The sequence below is a fragment of the Achroia grisella genome, unplaced genomic scaffold (assembly GCF_030625045.1).
Source record: "Achroia grisella isolate CSIRO2021 unplaced genomic scaffold, CSIRO_AGI_Agris_v1 utg558, whole genome shotgun sequence".
NCBI classification, from domain to species: Eukaryota; Metazoa; Arthropoda; class Insecta; order Lepidoptera; family Pyralidae; genus Achroia; species Achroia grisella.
Window position 1 is genome coordinate 2,252,400 of NW_026712938.1, and position 18,248 is coordinate 2,270,647.

At 30.0% G+C, this 18,248-nt stretch overlaps 1 protein-coding gene across 3 annotated transcripts in view; it reads right to left on the reverse strand.

The window, feature by feature from the left end:
- Window positions 1-17,965, reverse strand: part of LOC131848399 (potassium voltage-gated channel subfamily H member 8-like) — a 78,626-nt gene extending 60,661 nt beyond the window's left edge. For 2 of the 3 annotated variants that reach the window (XM_059198232.1, XM_059198230.1), the window contains exons 1-2: window positions 17,853-17,950; window positions 15,000-15,218 (exon numbers count right to left, since the gene is read on the reverse strand). The gene's annotated coding sequence lies outside the window, so the exon portion shown is untranslated. Of the gene's footprint in view, window positions 1-14,999; window positions 15,219-17,852 lie in introns of all 3 variants that reach the window. The other variant, XM_059198231.1, reaches the window with a different exon arrangement.
- Window positions 17,966-18,248: the final 283 nt, after the last annotated feature.

Sequence of the window (18,248 nt, forward strand, 5' to 3'; positions counted from 1 at the left end):
TAGACATAGACACCTATATAAATATACATTGTAAATAAACTGGCTTTAAAAAAAAAGTAATCCAATTGAGTTTCTTGCCAGTTCTTCTCAATTGGATCTACATACCGATTGGAAGGTAGGGAAAAAATGAAAATTATAATGTAAAAATTTGACGTTCATAAGCGGCTAAAATGTCCTACATGAATAAATTATTTTTGAATTTGAATTTGAATTTGAATATATGAGAATAAATACCAATAAATCGAATTCTCTGAGATTTAGTAATAGGAAGATTAAAATTTACCTATCCATCAAATAAACTCATACCCATTTCGAAAATTATCGAATATACTTATACATATACCTACCGTATACCTAAATATCTACGCATAAAGAGATGATTTAGACATAAACTTGTCTATAAGAGATCTGCAGTCAACGAAACGTGCCTAGGAAGATTGAATGTTAAATAACATTTTTTTATAGAAATATCTTCAAAGCGCGGTTGAACGGATAAGCTATTCTACAAATTTTTATTACGTATATATAGGTTGAATATGAGCGTTTTATGAGTAGCAATCCGTCAATCTCGCGGTGATATCATCTGTTTTATTCCTCTGTTTGCGTAGTTAATACGGTAAATACCTAATTTTAATTTTTGCTTGTCTAATAATAAGATATTTAAGTAATAATTAATTATGTTTTATTGAATAGCTTGTTTTTAACTAATCAATAATATATTGATTGTATTTATTTATACCTTGTAGAAAAAAATATAAATTTTATTTGTCTTTGACTGCAGTTAGTAATGTAGCCACAACAGTACTTATGTTGCTATAAGAATAATAAAAGGCATGACTGATTTTATCAAATTGACGAATGATTTATGATATAATAAAAAATGCATATGTAACCTAATTAAAAATATTTAAGTTGTCGAATAATACATGCATTGTGTACTAATAGATATACACGCATAATAAGATAATTGTAAATTTCTATAAAAAAGTTTATTTTAAACTCATCATAATAACTCAGAATTAAAGTAAATTATTATTATAAGTAGAATATGCACATAGTATAGAATTAAAAGATTAAGAATATATCCAAAAAGATTCAGTTTTATTAAAAACGTCTCATTTACGATGCTAGTAGTTAGAATGTATATTGTAAAGGCTTATAGGAAGAGTTGAGATAGGAAGATATCTAGTCATAGCAGAATTATTATGAAATAAGTAATGTACAAATTGAAGGTCAACCATATAAAGGTTGACCACAGGGGAAATATACTTTGGCAAGATTACAAAGGAAAGCGGTAGATACAGTTCATAGAAATCTCGTTAGATCAAAGGCAACTTCCGATGCAAGACAATTATTAGATTTCGATGCAAGTAGGTACTACCTATCTTATACGTATATACTAGTCATTGTTAAATAACAAAGAATGTTACTATGTTTTCCTCCATCTGTTCCTAAATTCAAACAACTTTGATGAAAGTTTAGTGAATTATACCTACATTGTAAAACCGGTGACTCCTTCTGATCTAAAAAATACTTGTATGATTGTATATACCTAAACCGTTCAATTAATTTTGATAAATTTCAAATAACACACAATTGAAATTTTTTCATTTCAATTGTGTGTATTAATACTTAAAATAAGGTGGTACTTAAAATTCAGTTGATTCCGAAAACGAACGAAGTAGCGTAACCTATGTCGCAGACAAAACTAGTATTATATAAAAGTATTGTTCAGACAATATATTTAATATTAATAATAATTTGCTTAATGTAACTTAAAACTTCATTATGTTATAGTTATAATTCAGTTTATACTACTCAATACTCGTAGTACCTGCGATTTTTTTAAATCTATAAAACAAAGAAAATATTATTATTCTCTCATTTATATTTATTACTTAAAATGTTATTAAAAATTGTGAATAATATTACAGTTATAACAACAATAAACCATGAAACGACAACAGTATTGATATATCCTTATATGTACCTATATATTTCCTACTAACCTGATGACATTGAAAATATGATCATAATAACTCATACTGATGTCTTAGGGACGTCTCCTAGAGTCAAGTTTTGCCCTGATTAAAGGAGGGTCGGCTTAAATTTCCCATCGCTTCATCTCAAGTGATAGCTGCGCGGTTAGTGGAAGTTGCAAACCACAAGTATTTACGTTTAGTGTACACTGTTCAGATTTCAAGTAAATCTTAGATAGTTGCGGTTTCTCCATAGTCGGTATATTAGCAGTTAACGTACATACCACTGAATATACGTACCTACTAAAACAACAGCAGTCTTACAAGATTTCTATAACATCCGAATTTCATCTGCGTCATAATTTCCCCGTATATGTAATATTTTTCATTAAATTTCCTATTGGTTGCAGCATTATGTTATAGAGCTTATAATATTTCTCGTTAAATAGACTGATAGAAGATCCAACACTGAAAGAACTGATTTTGAATTGGAATCAGTACTCCCCGAGCACAAGCAAACAAACAATTTTTTCTGCTTTGTAACATTAATACCTATAGATTGTGGTACTGTTGGTATTTTATCTATATTTTTAGTTACCGGACAGTTTTTGTATCACTATTAAGTAAACATTTGATAAGGCACTTATAAAGATTAAAAAAATCATAAAATACGTAGACATTAATAGGTCAATAAGGAAATATTTAGGTGACTACACATAAAATTTAATTCAGCTTTTATCGACTTTCCTGCTCTCTACAATGCTATTTGAAAGAGACAGCTTGTGCATTTAATCAGAATATTAAAGTACTGTGGGGCCTACGTAAATCCTTTATCATGTTACCAGTTGTCAAACACCAACAGTGTTCCGTAACTGAGTGCGACTAGGAGATAACGTTATTGAGGTTGCCAATTGCTCAGCGGGATATACGAATATATACAGTTTTTTTTATTAGATACTTAATGGGGGGATGTGGGGTTAATGGGGGTTGTATGCATAATTTTTAAATGAAGTTAAATATAGATAAAAGGCTCGCATGGTTTGACCGCAATAATTTTCTCGTGTGAAAAGGGTTTCGGACTGTTAGATACGATCCTTTAAAGTGGTCACTGAATTTAAAATTTAAATTTTATGAGAATTGTTTCTGTATATAGCTATTAAGGGTTACTGTTGTACTGATAAACTTGGTTGGTTTCAATTCTTATATAAATTACTAAAATCTGTCACAAGTTCCTCCCTATCTTATCAAGCTAATTGTCTGCTAAATGTAAAAACATAATAAATAGAGATAAAACAATATTACGTAAATAGTAAATTATATGTACGTGCTAATTACATATAGGTACTTATACTGTATAAATAATAGTCAATACTAGTTATAATTGACGATCTCTTGTAAAAATACGTTCTGTATATTTGAATAATTATATGCAAGAATATACCAAAATTTGATTTTTATCACTATGTTTGTTATACCAGTGAAGATTCAATTTTTATTACAATCAGAGACGAATTTGTTGTATTTTAAAAATCAGTCAAGATTTATTGGATTTATTTATAAATTAAAGTATATTAATAAAATTTTATAAGAAGGTAAAATAATTTGTTTTGCTATTCCAATGGTAGAGATATAATGAATAATATTAACGATAGTGAGAGTTGAGTAGTAAGTGTGAAAAATAAAATCATTACAACAATGTTTTTTTGTCTTATAGAAATGCATATCGTTGTGGCGAATATACATACGTCAGATACGTGTAACACTAACAATTTGTTCGCATTCATTGTAGGTACTTACTAGTTTCAGAGAAGTAGGCAAATCAGACTGTGGAATGTTGGTACACTACACAACCACTTCAATCAAATAATCTGTTGTACGTAGTAACCAGGTAATCTCATAATACTAATATATTAACTGATGGTTTGTCTAAATATATCTCATGGCCTATATTAATCAGTAACAAACAACGTTATGTACTATAGTTACAACGAAAAATACATTAGTGATTCATCAACATGATTTAGATACTGTGTCAAGTAACTAAATGTTCTTGATTAATATATGCATTAATAATCAATAATGACGATAATGGTCAATTTCAGAGATTATTTTGATTTAATTTTGGATCAGCCATATATATACCTACCATCTGTGAAATAAAACAAAAGTAATGGAAGGCATAAAATACACAGTTTGTTTGTTACAGAGTGGAAACAAAAAAGAATATCAATAAATCCATTCTGTAATGGGCTTAACTGTTTAATATTTCTATTAATATTGAACTTAAAAATAAAAAAATGTACCTCCACAGTCGTAAAATTTAACTCCAAAGTTGCCTAATTTTAAAAAATGTAATGAACATTCTTCTATCACTCATTCATCAGTAATAGAAGAATGTTCATAATGTTATCTTAAAAAATGTATTTATAATTTAAAATATTAAATACGTTTACGCATGAATGGCCAATTTGTTAATAACAATTTTTTTAATCCAATGAATAATTCTTGAATAGTTAAATATAACAATCAAAATGGTTACAAATAGTTAAACTTGCGCCTAATAATTATACCGTTGGTATTAGGCATACATACTATATTATATATACGGTATTAGGCAATTTATAGATTTTTTTATTGCAACATTTTATACTTTAGTATTTTTAGAAAATAGGGTTAAGATTGACAGTAAAAAATTGTACGAAGAATCCATTATTTATGTCTCAACATATAACAAGTTTGTAAAAAAATTATAAACATAATATTTAACTTTTGCTTTTATCAATAAACCCTTAATAAAGTTAAAACTAAAATTAAATTTAATTATAGCATTTGGAATTTCGATTTCATGACAACTAACAGTTATAATTATTGTTAACACCAATCATATGCTTATTTACTTCATTACTATAATATTGGATTCCGATTTTGATAGTATTACATATAAAGTGAAATCGATATTGCCTGCACTTGAAATGTATTTCCAATGTAGTGACCATCTATTAGATATGTTTACGTACGTATAATTGGCTTTATCTTCTTGAAATATTCATAGACATTATCTTTACAGATATTTGCACCTAACAAAATCGTTGTATAAAAACTGCAGATCTCTATGAGTAGGTAAATTTAGAATATTTAATTAACAAAAATTACTTTCGCAATAAAATAAAGGACTTCTGTAAACTATCAAGGGATCAGGAACAATGCGTTCCGCATGATCAAAGACACAATGTTTTCTTTTAGTTATTTATGGTAGTAAGAAAATTGTTTACTTTCGTAACATACCAAATCAAAGATGAAGACAATGTTGTTAGGAATGTACATGTGGGTATTAGACGCAAATGCGGATGATTTGACTATTCATATCAGATGAAGATATATGTAGACTAGATTTTATGAAAGATGATATACTCAGGAAGTAGAGATAGATGGAAGACAAAAAGATATCACATCGAGCTTACAAAAACATGGAAAATAAGCAAATTTATAATGAACCTAATATATTTTCTGAAAAAAAAATTGCAATATGCAGAATTGTTACACAACAATTTATAGGTTTTATATTTTTAAAACAGCCGGATTTTATAAAAAAGCAGAACGAGTAACATCTGTTTTAAGCCAAGAAGACATATAATGGTTTACCTACATTCTACTAGAACAAATTTATTAGGATCGGAAATCATTCGAAGCTATATGTAAACACACGGCAGTGTGAACGCAGCCGCTGTGTTACTCTATAATTATTACAAAAAATCTTTTTATTTACTTAATTGTATGTGCGGTTAGTGCAATATACTTTTAGATTCAGGTGAATAAACCAATAAAATGAAAAACTGGAATGATGACAGATGTAAGATAGCTATTAAACAATTAAGTGTCGTTTGATTTTTGGCTGAGTGCCAGCGCACCACTCATATCGCCACCGTTGCAATATCTAGCGCAACACTGCGCGCCGCTACAATGGGATTTAGTAAAACAACTACTAAATTAAAAATAGAATTAGTCCTAAATATAGACGGTGTTCGTCATTGACCGCAATTAGTCAACAGTAAAAATTCTTAGAGAATTCTCGTTGATGAATTAATACAATAAAAAATTGTGATGTGGAAAATTTACAGGTATCCTAGGATTTAATTGGTTTTATAATCTAACTGCATTACCATTAATTATCATTCTTCAATCAAGCACTGATGATGTGGTAATAAATTGATCAAATTAAAAATTAGGAAGTTGATCTTAATACTTCACGGTTCATGGACGCCATCATTTGGGTTATCTGAGGTATTATTACAAATTACTAATGACGTGTCTGAATTTAGCTTCTAGCGGACAGCTGATCAACATCCGTATCCGGACATAGCCTAACCTTGGATAGATACATCATATTTCATGATTCAGCGTTCATTTTTATTTGAATTGTATACTGAAGTAATACCTACTTACTTAATACTATAGGCATATGTATTAAAAGATATTATAATCATTTATTAATACGAAAATTAGGGTAAAATTACATTACCTTTTCTTTCGGCAGCATTATCGCATATTTGAGTAATGACTGAATTTAATTAAAACTATTAAAAACGTTACTGCTAAATGTTACTGTAGAAACAAAAAAAGATGTCTTGTCATACTCATTGACGCTTATTAATATGCCGAGTATTAGGTATACTCGGCATTGATAAAACTTTATTCTATTTAGTTATCTATCATTGGCTTCCCTTTTTTGAGCTATTTAGATTTCTCACCATATATCATAATTATGTTGTTGTCTTTTTTTCAATAAATTACTTAAATCCGAAGATGGCTGAGATAAATTACTAGAGTAATTTAAATTTTTAACATTTTGTCATTTTGTGGGTTTTGTATGACGGCTGTTCGTCACAACCTATTGTGTTACATTGTTTTTGTAATATTTATGTCAAAATAGATCAATAGTCTATAAAATTATATTTAGCTAAACTTGTTTTAATTTATCCAGTTTAGGCCGAGGGTTCTCAGAATTTTAAATTATGACAGAAAGCACACGCTCTCGTGTATTAGGTCTTTCTCAGATGATGTATGTGGGTAGGTCATATCAATGTTTTTGGATTTTTGCGTGCTACACTAATTCAGAAAAGATTTTTTCACTACTTTTTAAGAATTAACAATTGGTGGTTACGTGGTTTGGCAATCTCCCAACTTCTGGAAAACAATGCAACTTGCCTTGACTCGTTAATTGGTTTACTTTTTAGGAGCAATAAAAATTGGTACAGGAATGAACAATATGGTTTACAAACTAATCCAAATTCTGGATTGGCGTAACTGTGTTTCAAAATAGCCACTGGTGTTTCTGTACACGGACTTGATAAAATAAATATTGCTAGAAATAATTGTGTTTGGCTACAGATAAACATCCGATTGCCCTTGTAGTGTGCATTAATTAAGTCCAACATTTTAATACCAATGGAACGAAGATACAAGAAATGTTTGTAAATAAGTATACTACTATTTGATTAAATAATAAGTTTACAAAAAGGTAACAAGAAAAAGTTTTCTTAAGTATAATTGTGTTTCAAAGCTCTCGAAAAACTAAGAACACTCTAGGGGTTGAAATGCCTTTGTCTTTGATGTATTAAAATATTACCTTCTTATATTTTATTTATTAATTTAAATATGATACTGGAATGCATTGATTAGCGATGACTCGAAATAGATTAAGATAACTGTAACAGGGTATGGATAATACTTGCATTAGTGTTTACTGATGTCATTACCGAGGAGGGGGTCTGTGATGTAAGACAGAGCCAGTCCGCTTCCCAGTTTAGACGCCAATCCACACAACTAGGTTACAGTAAGTATCACTCTGTCTGTAAGTATCACATTATGGTTTTAATGGTTTATACATAATATGTTGGAGTGAAAAATATTTTATATTTGCAGAGAATGCTTTCAGGTAGAGATTAGTACAATACATATCTCGGTACTTACTGAATAATATTATAATTAGATAGATTGTTACATCAGCCTATGTTTACTAAAATATACTCTGATGTAACGTTTAAAAGTTTTCTTTATCACCTATAACGATAAAAATAATAGGTCTGAAAGTTATCACGAGTTCGTTTTCTTATGCCCGAAGGTGGAAAATAAAATAAAGTAGTTTGCGGACGTGTCACTAATTCTTTTGTAGTTCTTACGTGAAACTTTTTGTAGAGTTTATGTTTTAATAACCTCTATCACTCCCTATTTTACAAATCTTCTAGTCTCTAGGAATATCTCTGACGATTTTGACGATCCACAATATAAACGGTCACACGCGGGAGGAAATTCCATTGAAATTGTACTGTAAGCAATGTAAGAGCAATATTTCATAATGCGTCAGATTTATGAATTGGTTATACATCTAATAAATGTCTTTAACCTGGCGTGCTACTGTTTTATGCTGTTGTATTATTATTGAAGATTTCGAGCCTGACGCTATACCTAAACATACCTTATAATATATAATTCTGGCGGTTTTGAATATTTTTTATACTTTTTAATATACTTAAAAATTGAATTCGATATTTTTTTTTTTAAAAAAACGTATAAGAGCGTATACACCTAAAAGTTACAATCTGATTAAAACATTCCTTTAATGACAGTATCATTTTATCAGGATTGTCGTACAATTCTACGTGGCTATTGTTCTATACTCAAACGACTTGTCCTTTATCTTAAGACGTACGAAGTGGTTTGTAACCGCGCCCCACTGTGAATGGAGGTTGAGCGTGTGAGTAAAGAAAACGCGGTTTTCATAGGTGTCAGTAAAGCTCTATGAAAATCACCGCGCGCAAGTCTTAGTGAAGAGGGTAGGCGACCCAGGCCGCGTATAGAATTTTTTTTGTAATGTTTGATGTATTAATACAAAATTCTGTTAAGAAAAGAACTGCAAAAATTACCTATTTTAGAGCGTATAATCTAGATATCCATATCTATGTAGATATTAAATACTAATTTCAATCATATCTATATATAAAAAAATCAAACATTAAATATTTCTATACTTACTTATAATAAATCTGTAAAGAGGTCAATTATGTACATGAAAATTTTTTCCTAAATAACTATCATGAGGTGATTAGTGATCGATACTGATGTCAAAAATGCAATCAATAAAATTTTTGTATGTCTGTCTGTCTGTATGTTCATTATAGAAACAAATACTACTCGAAAGATTTTAACGAAAATTGGTACAATTATTTTTCATACTAATGGGTAGGTATAGTATACTTTTCATCACTTATAATCAATAGGGGCAGAGCAGTGATGAGACATAGGCTACTTATTTTACGAAAAACGACGAAAACGCACAGACGAAGTCGCAGGCAACAGCTAGTATTAAATAAATTTCAGACACTTGGTTTTTGGTCGCTTTGTAAATATTTTCTACGTTGAAATCCGTTTTCATTTCGTTTTTACGAATATTTTTCTATATATATATTATAAAAATAAAATTACCTTAATATTTCTACACATCGAAATGTAAAGGAGATGTTAAAGCGTGAAGTGACAGAATAACTTCTGTATAAATCCATAATAAGTCGATTTTTTAATGACATACTAGAGATATAAATATCACCATTATGTAGTACAAAACTAATATTTCTGATAAAAGGAAAGTCTTATAAAATTGACTAAACATTCACCTATATTTAACTAAGTAAATAGTATATATCTACACGCGGATACTTAAATGTTTTTCTCGGTATTATTGTATTAGTACGTTTTTCTTATAACATTTTCTAATATTTTCATTCCCTGTAACAGTCTACTGTAATTCGTTAAATATTATTTTGTAAAGTAATTTATACTTAGTGACTCATTAAAACTAAAACTTGCTTGATAAATTCATTTTATATTTCTTAAGTAGTATCCTACCTTACCTACTCTTTGTATCTTCAATCATGAACAACTGATAACAACTGTTCTCAAGAGGAACCAATAATAAATTTAAAAAAATACAGACATCGTACTTAACTAAAAAATCTTTCCTGTCTGTAATAAATGCTACTAAGTTATACCTAAAAACTAGCAAAACGGTAAATGTGTAGGTACCGAGAAGCGAAAGTAAATAGCTAACCTAATAAATAGTCTTCCGTGATCATTAGGCACAATTCAACTTTGATATGAACGTACATACAACGAAAATCAATTTCATAAAAATGAAATCTTTCTTGAAACGGTTTTCTTTGTGTTACGTAAGCGAGCATTAAGAAGGGATTTCCAAAAATTCCCACTGGAACGGATGATAACACGTTCTGCGCAGTTCCTGAATTTTGTACAACTCACTTGGGTGGGTACCAACATTTTACCTATTTCTGTCAGAATCCAACAATGCTTGCGTTGTTGTAGTCAAGTCTAAAGATAGCCTATATAGTGCTATATCCGATATAAGACGGTAATCCTCACCAGTGAAAACACTTGCAATGTATGAGATGTGCATGAGCGCTATGATGTTTTTGGCCTAAGTTTTCAGTGATCTTTCCATTTTGTAATATGTAAATAAAGTTCACGTGCACGAAACGAGTGATAAAAATAGAGTGTCTTTTCCCGTAAAGTGTATAAAAAAATGCTTTTAAAATTTACGGCAGACACATTTTGCATGACTAATGGATGGTAACAACGTACTAGTATCGTATTATAAATTGTAAAAGTCTCAATAAAATAGCCCGTTACTTAAAATATTTGTGTATTACTAATATTGTATTAATAATATAATTTTCCTTCATGTTTTCTTTTTAGCTCACGCTATATAACAGATATCATATTAAAAACAACAAGAAGTATGTACGTATTTTCCGTTTCAAAGCCCAACCCAGGTCCTACCTATTTGCTTAATGATAAACTTATTTGCAATATTCCAATATCAAAACCATAAAAATACAGATAAACATGTACAATGATAGTTTCATTACTCATGGCTATGATATATCATTTTGGCACAGAAGTTCGTTTATTTTATTAAAATATAATAATAATAAAAACTTTTGAGGCAGACTAATAAGTTTAACTTTTAGGATAGATAGTTTTATGACAGAGCACATATTTTAGCGAATTTTGAACTATCTCATAAGTTGATATGTTGTTGTAGTTATGTAATTTTTGTGCATCAGTGATTTTTAACGACATCCACTATATTTCTTTAATATAATTGTAATGGATAACAAAGTATCTGATCTGCATCTGATAGCTCCACGGACTACCATATTTTTTCCAACTATTTTAATGCTATTGGTCATTACTGGCTTTTATAGGTTCATTGCACAAAAAGAGGGCGAGTGCAAAGCGCGCTACAAAACTCCGAACCCAAGAAACGACTCATGGTAATTTCACTGCCTTATTTCCACCCTTCAACCAAAACACAACTTACAAAGCAAGCTGCTTGGCGGCTGAAATAGGTAAAACTAGGGTACTTTAGTTTTACCTATTTCAGCCGCCAAGCAGACAACTTTTTAAAAAGTCTACAAGAATCCAATATAAAAGTCGGGGATCATCAGTAGTAGATACCTAATGGAGACGAGTGGCCACATAGCTTATTATCTATGTGGTGTGACCTACGTAATTATATTGTAACACAGGAGCACTATTTCATTATTACTAAAAAAAGAACATGGAAACTGACTACAACAATTATTTTAAATAATTAAAATAATTGTTGTTGTCAGCTTCCATGTTCTTTTTTACCTAACAGATTATATATTTAAGTAATCAATCTTCGTTAGATAACACCCGCTCAAGTAAATTGGTGTATCTGATTTTGAATGTAACTTCAATGGTAAATTGTATTGATTTTGACCTTACTTATATAGATTTGTAATTAACACAATTTGCTATTGAAGTTACATTCAAAATCAGAGGCTACTTTGAATATAATGTTTAATTTATTTCTCCTGTCAGTAGAAGGTATTGTTTAAAGGTAGGTAGGTGTTTTTATGGATCAGAATGAAGGAGTGGTATACTGCTATATGCTGTATACTGGTATATAAATAATTTATTTTTAATTATCGTGTTTAGCTAAACTTGTTACTTATAATTAGGTAAATTTCTTAGTTAAAATCACTATTCGTCTAAGTTATCCCTATTATAACACAACAAATTATTTAATAATGTTCACGTTGGAATATTGAAAAGACGAACTGTTCTATGCAAATGTAAATCCTATGCCGAATTTTGTATAAGAAAAATAAAGGAAGTTTTAATTTCATTAAATTGTGAGCATCCGCCGCTATTTCGGAAGTTTAGTTAAGGAAAAATTTGTATTTTTTGATGCCACATTCTTTGTAATACATAACAAATTTTAAAGAATAAAGAATCGTAAGTTATAATGATTCTCGTACTGATGTTCCTATAAATTTTATTATTATTGTGGTGCATATTTTATTAATGTTAATTATTGGTATAAATCGTTTAGAAGCATATTTGAAACTTACTTTTGTTAACTGTAACAGGCTATTAAAATATATATTTAATTATATATTTAAATGAAATATATTATTAAATATATTATATTTCATAAATATACTTATACATTTTTAGTTGTATAACAATCCTACATTAAAATAGAAAGAAAAGAGTACGTTCCTGTTACTTATCAAATTCTGATGGTTTTTATTATGTCGTGTATTTTCAGGATTTTAAACTATTATTAATATTCGAGCTATTAAGGATAATAGCTACGTTATCTGGACGGGAAATCAACATGGAAGTCCTAGTAATCGTTGATACATGTACTGAACACAGAATATGGTAGAATAACTTGGCCATTAGTGTTTGATTGCTCAAGTTGTAGGTAAATACATATGTGTAGCAATCAAACAAAATGTATCTCTGTTTATGTAATGAACATCTGGAAGACTTAACAATAAATTTAGTAGTGAGTATTAATTATAAGACCAAAAAATACATTAGTTAAAATTCACTTGTCTAAAATGCACTCTTGTTAGTCGGCATCACTATAGTCAGATATTAGTACTGAGGTAGTAATTATTCAAAGTTATATGCGTTGGTTCCTTTGTTTCAACTACTTCAGAGGTGAGGATGACCTGATGTGGTACGATAGTAACAACAGATCTACAAGTCCTCATTATTATCAATCTCCCAATATGTACACACGACTGTATGTAATAGTTTAATAAATAGTTTGTATAATAAATATTATATTTATTGTATCACAACTGAACAAAGCTTATAGGGTATGGTGAAAAGGGTCGGCACTTTGATATACACATACCTCCTAAGTATTCCTATTGTAAATATTTTTATCGAACGTTTAGTGTAATGTAAATAAATATTACCCGCCTGCTGGTTTATGATTGTGCTTTTGGCGAAAGTATTTTTGTGTTGTAGCCGCTGCCATGGTCTTACACCCAAACATACTGACTTCATTAATTTATAGTCGTATACAGTTGATTAAAAAGAAACAGAAAACAATGTGCCTGGCAATTCTCCACGAAGCAGTGGTGTGTATTTTGACTAAACACGAAAAATATTTAATATCCTCGTTATTTACCGGAGGAAATTGCGACGGATGTGACATTTGGTATGTTGTACATGAATTATTGAGACAAACGATAATAAAGTAGAATGTCTTGATCTCTGTAGGCACATAAATGTCATGTAATAATAAATACATATGTATATTAGTACCTACAACTATTTAGTTCCCAAAAGATAACTTGACTACTATATATGTTATAAATTTTTTTAGAATCAAATTATTTATTACATATATATATACTATAAACATATTGTTCTATTTATTTGTTATTGAGGGGTAAAAATTAAAGTTAATTAATAGGCAAGTAGATTGCATAGTTGAATTTTTTTCGGGAAAGTCATAATTAGTATTAGAAATATGTGTTACAGGTCACTCTACTCTAGACCTTTACCTCCAGATTACAAAAAAATGACAGAATAATTAGGAATTTATACATTCTTTTTTCTTTGTTTGACTCTATACCTAAAACAACATAAGAAATGTTTTTTCATACACCGAAAAGTATCTTATAAGTAAAAGATATATGTGCAACGTTGCTAAAAAACTGCCAATAACAGCGATACGCTACATACGAGGTTATGGGGATCATTTATAAAACCTTGTATCAGTTTGTAAATACAGACGTAAACTTTATTTTATTATATACCTCTATTCTCATTCGTTCACTCTTGTAATGGAAAAAGCTTGGTAGTTATGTAATATTATATTATCTGTGGTAGTATACAGTATGTCTCTAGTAATTTCCAACCCAATATATATGACATTTGTATTATCAGTTGAATTGTATTTTTCTTTTATTTCCTCATTCTGACTATCAACCGCTTTTATAAAATAGATACCTATATTTAAAGTCTACCAAAACGCTTTTGACGGTTATCACATATACGTAGATTTTTCAAAAATGCCGTGTTGTTTTTATTGTGTATGTATGTATGTATATAATTAATACATTGGTTTATCAGTAACGATATTATAATACCTAACAGAGCTATGATACTTTAGGGTACATGTCATTTGACCTAAGTAAAATTTCAGCAATACAAAGGCACTAACTAGCAATATATAGTAGTACAATAGTTAAGCTCAGTTCGGTATTGTTAGTAATGCGAACTAGTGACCTTAAACCTTCACGCGGTCCCCCTGGAAATTAGAGTGGTTAATTACTCTTCAAATCGCCACGCTCATCTAACTGACTTTACTTCAGGCTTATCTTATCACCCGCCACTGGTCTCCCGCCAGGATATACTGTTAGCACAGGCAGGAGAATCATTTCATTATCACCTATTAGAAAATAGGTAAGTTCAAATATAAAATGCATTTAATTTAATTAACTTCGAAAACAGACGTTTATTGACGACGATTTATGAGACGTTTAAAGTAGTGTAATTATACAAATAATGAATATTTGTATAATTACACTACTTTAAACATACTTAAGAATATAAAAGAAATAAAAAACAGTAATGGTTATGATGCACAGATGCATGTGCTGCACTTACGAACGAGAGGCGCGCCGGTGAGGCGGGATCGATTTAGCAGCTCCGGGCACCGCCAACCATCGGTTCACCCCGAACAATACTTCAATCCACCACCACTGCACTACACTCTTGATTAAACTTGAACTACAACAACTATTCACTTAACAGATTCAAGTTTTTACGAAATTGATTTTCTTAATAGATCACAGCACTTTAATAATTATTATGTTAATTTAAATGCTATTCGAATTTTAATATGTTTAGTTAAGAAGTAACAATTTTTATAAGAGAAGTTTTATTTTATACGTGTTAAATGTCAAAATATTATTGACGCTGGATGTCTCTACGCCAAAATATTTAACGTTATGTGACAAACTGACTATCCGCATTTCATTATATATATGTACAGGTTCTGCTATCTTTTAGTTTGCGTATCGATTCAGTTATCGCGTGAGAGATAATGCGAGATATTTGTGATATATTCACGGAATTTATCACAGGTAGGGGTCGACGATTCTACTGTGATTCGAAATTAAATTATCTAAGTACAGCGAAATGCTTTTAAGTCGAACGCTACGAAGGCAACATCGATTACATTTTATATCGTAAGTCAATAGTAGGTATGTTATCTCAGGAGAATAGAAAATTGAAGTAAATCAATTTAAATTATTTATATATTCCTTATTGCATTTTTAAATACAAGATTTCAAATCCATCTTAGAAATTTTGTTTGCAAAGGAGGAGACTCATCTTTAAGATATATCTTTTCCTGTCAACCCAAAACAGTGTGACACAGGAAGTGGTGTGTGGGTCTCAGAAGAGCAAATAATTAAAGTAATAAAAGACAAAATTAAATAAGTAATTAAAACTAAAACTAAGGAATTAAAGTTTAATAGAATAAATTATATAGATATCAACATAATGTATTAATATATGATTACGTTAAGTTTTAAATGTTTCTGTGTACATATATACAAAAACATAGTGTTAACGTAAACATTATAAGCGAATAGTATAAATAAATGCAGATATACATGCTGGAAACGTGTCTAACTATGTGGACAAGATATTGTATATTGAATTATGCAAATTTATTTACGTATAACTATTATTCTTGATAAATATTAAAAGCATTTTTTAAAAGTAATGGATTTTTTTTCATTTATCATATTGAAGAAGGCAGGCACTAAAAATTTAAAAAAAATTCCGATCCTTTATCAATAATTACGTATGTGTGTATTTAAGTTTTTTATTTTAAGAGTATATTATAGTGTGTTTATGGATATTAAAAAATACATGCAATAATTTATCTACTAGCACACTATAAATTACACTCAATAAATACAGATATTTTATTAGTAGCATGCAGAGTAGAGATATAGATCATAATCTAATTTTAAACTTGTATGTATTAAAAAAAACGTATTCTGTCTATAAAACTGTGTTCTCCTTTCGAAATCAAATATATTGTTCTTTTGAACGAAAGTGAGAAAAACTGTAATAGGTTTATAGGAGGTTTTAGTTTTTAAGAATAGGACGTAGCTTATTCTATAAATAGAAAAATCCGATATAGAACTATAGCATTAAAGTAATTTAAAAGTACATAATTAAATTGATTTAAACTTATACAAAATAAAAGAATTTAGGTTATGTTAATAATAAATAATAATAGTTTTTAGTTTTTCTTATCTTCAATATTCGTCCTCGATTCCAAGACTATTTTGAAATAGAAGATGTTTGTAGGGACTATATTATATACTAGTAGACAGATATTTAATGGAGATCAAGAATGAATATACAATAATAAATAGCACTGTTACGGGCTATAGGTAAAATTATGGAGCAAAAAAAATAATTATAAAAACATAGACGAAAGGAAATATATATGTATATAATACATATGTTAATTATAATACATATTACTATGGGACAATGTCAAAAAGTTAAAATGTAGATAACTATACCTACATTTTAACTAAGATTTGTAAAACAACGTCTCTAAGTTAGTGGAATGGCCTTTGTAAGCAACAAAGGGTATCTGGTATCAATGCAGATACAGCTGTAATGACGGATGATATTTCTCGGGTCCGACGGAAAGGTCCCTCCTACCTATTGTGTGGACGTAAATACTGACTGAAGTGAGTTCCTGAGTTGCCCGATGTGATTTAACCAGAATTCTGTTGGAAATAGCTACCGTCATGCGAATAGTTTACCTTTCAGAATCTAAAAATATAAGTAGATGTAATATTTTTAGTGAAATAAAATTGTCTGCCTAAACATTATATTATAAATCGACTTGAATGTTATGACTGTTTTAAGTCATAACTATAAACATTTTGTATTCTATTTTAATGAAGGTTAAAGTTTATATTAACTTTTTATTTAACCGCCAATAAAATACCCTCCTTTTTTAATCTCAAATATGATATACGAATTACATTAGATTTTGGCGGTAAGTGTGCCTAGCCTGAAGGCCTTGGCCGATATTTTTAATAAATGGGGTGCGTTAAGATTTATCCCTATTGTGGGAGTGACTACTACAGGCTACCTAACGACAGTTAGTAGAAAATAAAAATGGCGGCCATAAACTGTCAAAAACTTACTAAAAATTATTTTAGAAATTCGATAATAAAGTTTCGCAGATTTTGCCACGACTACCTGTAATGTTTATTGTTGTAATTAATTTAATAAATTATTTGAAAATAATCACAATTTACTAGAATTTCTTTAAGTAACATATTTATGTCATTGTCCGTACCAACAATACCATCCAATAAAAACGATATATTATTGTAATTGACACCTAAATTATAATTCCTAATTTTTAAATTTGGAATAGCAATACAAGTACATAAATTACAAAAAAAATCGCACATTAGATTTAACAAGTAACAGTCATTAGACACGTGCTTTCGAGCGGAAAACTCGTTGTTTACCGCGAGTGTCGGGTGTCGGGTGTCGCGCGGCGAAGCAGCGAGTGCGCGGCGTGAGACTGCGTTCAGTCCGGGCGGGCGCGTCTGGTCGGGCGGGAGATGGCGACGCACGCGGGGCGCGGGCGCGGCCGGGTGGCGCAACAGATACGCCACAGGTTGGGCGGCCCGGGCAACCCCCCGCCGATAGCGCCCACACCACCCGACTCTACACGCCAATTTACATCCTCATTATCGCCTCCAGAGTCAGCATCCAGAGGCACCTTCAACACACCACTATCGAAAAAAGATAGCTTCTACTTTGCTACTTCACAAAAAAATCAGTGACAAAATTTAAAGC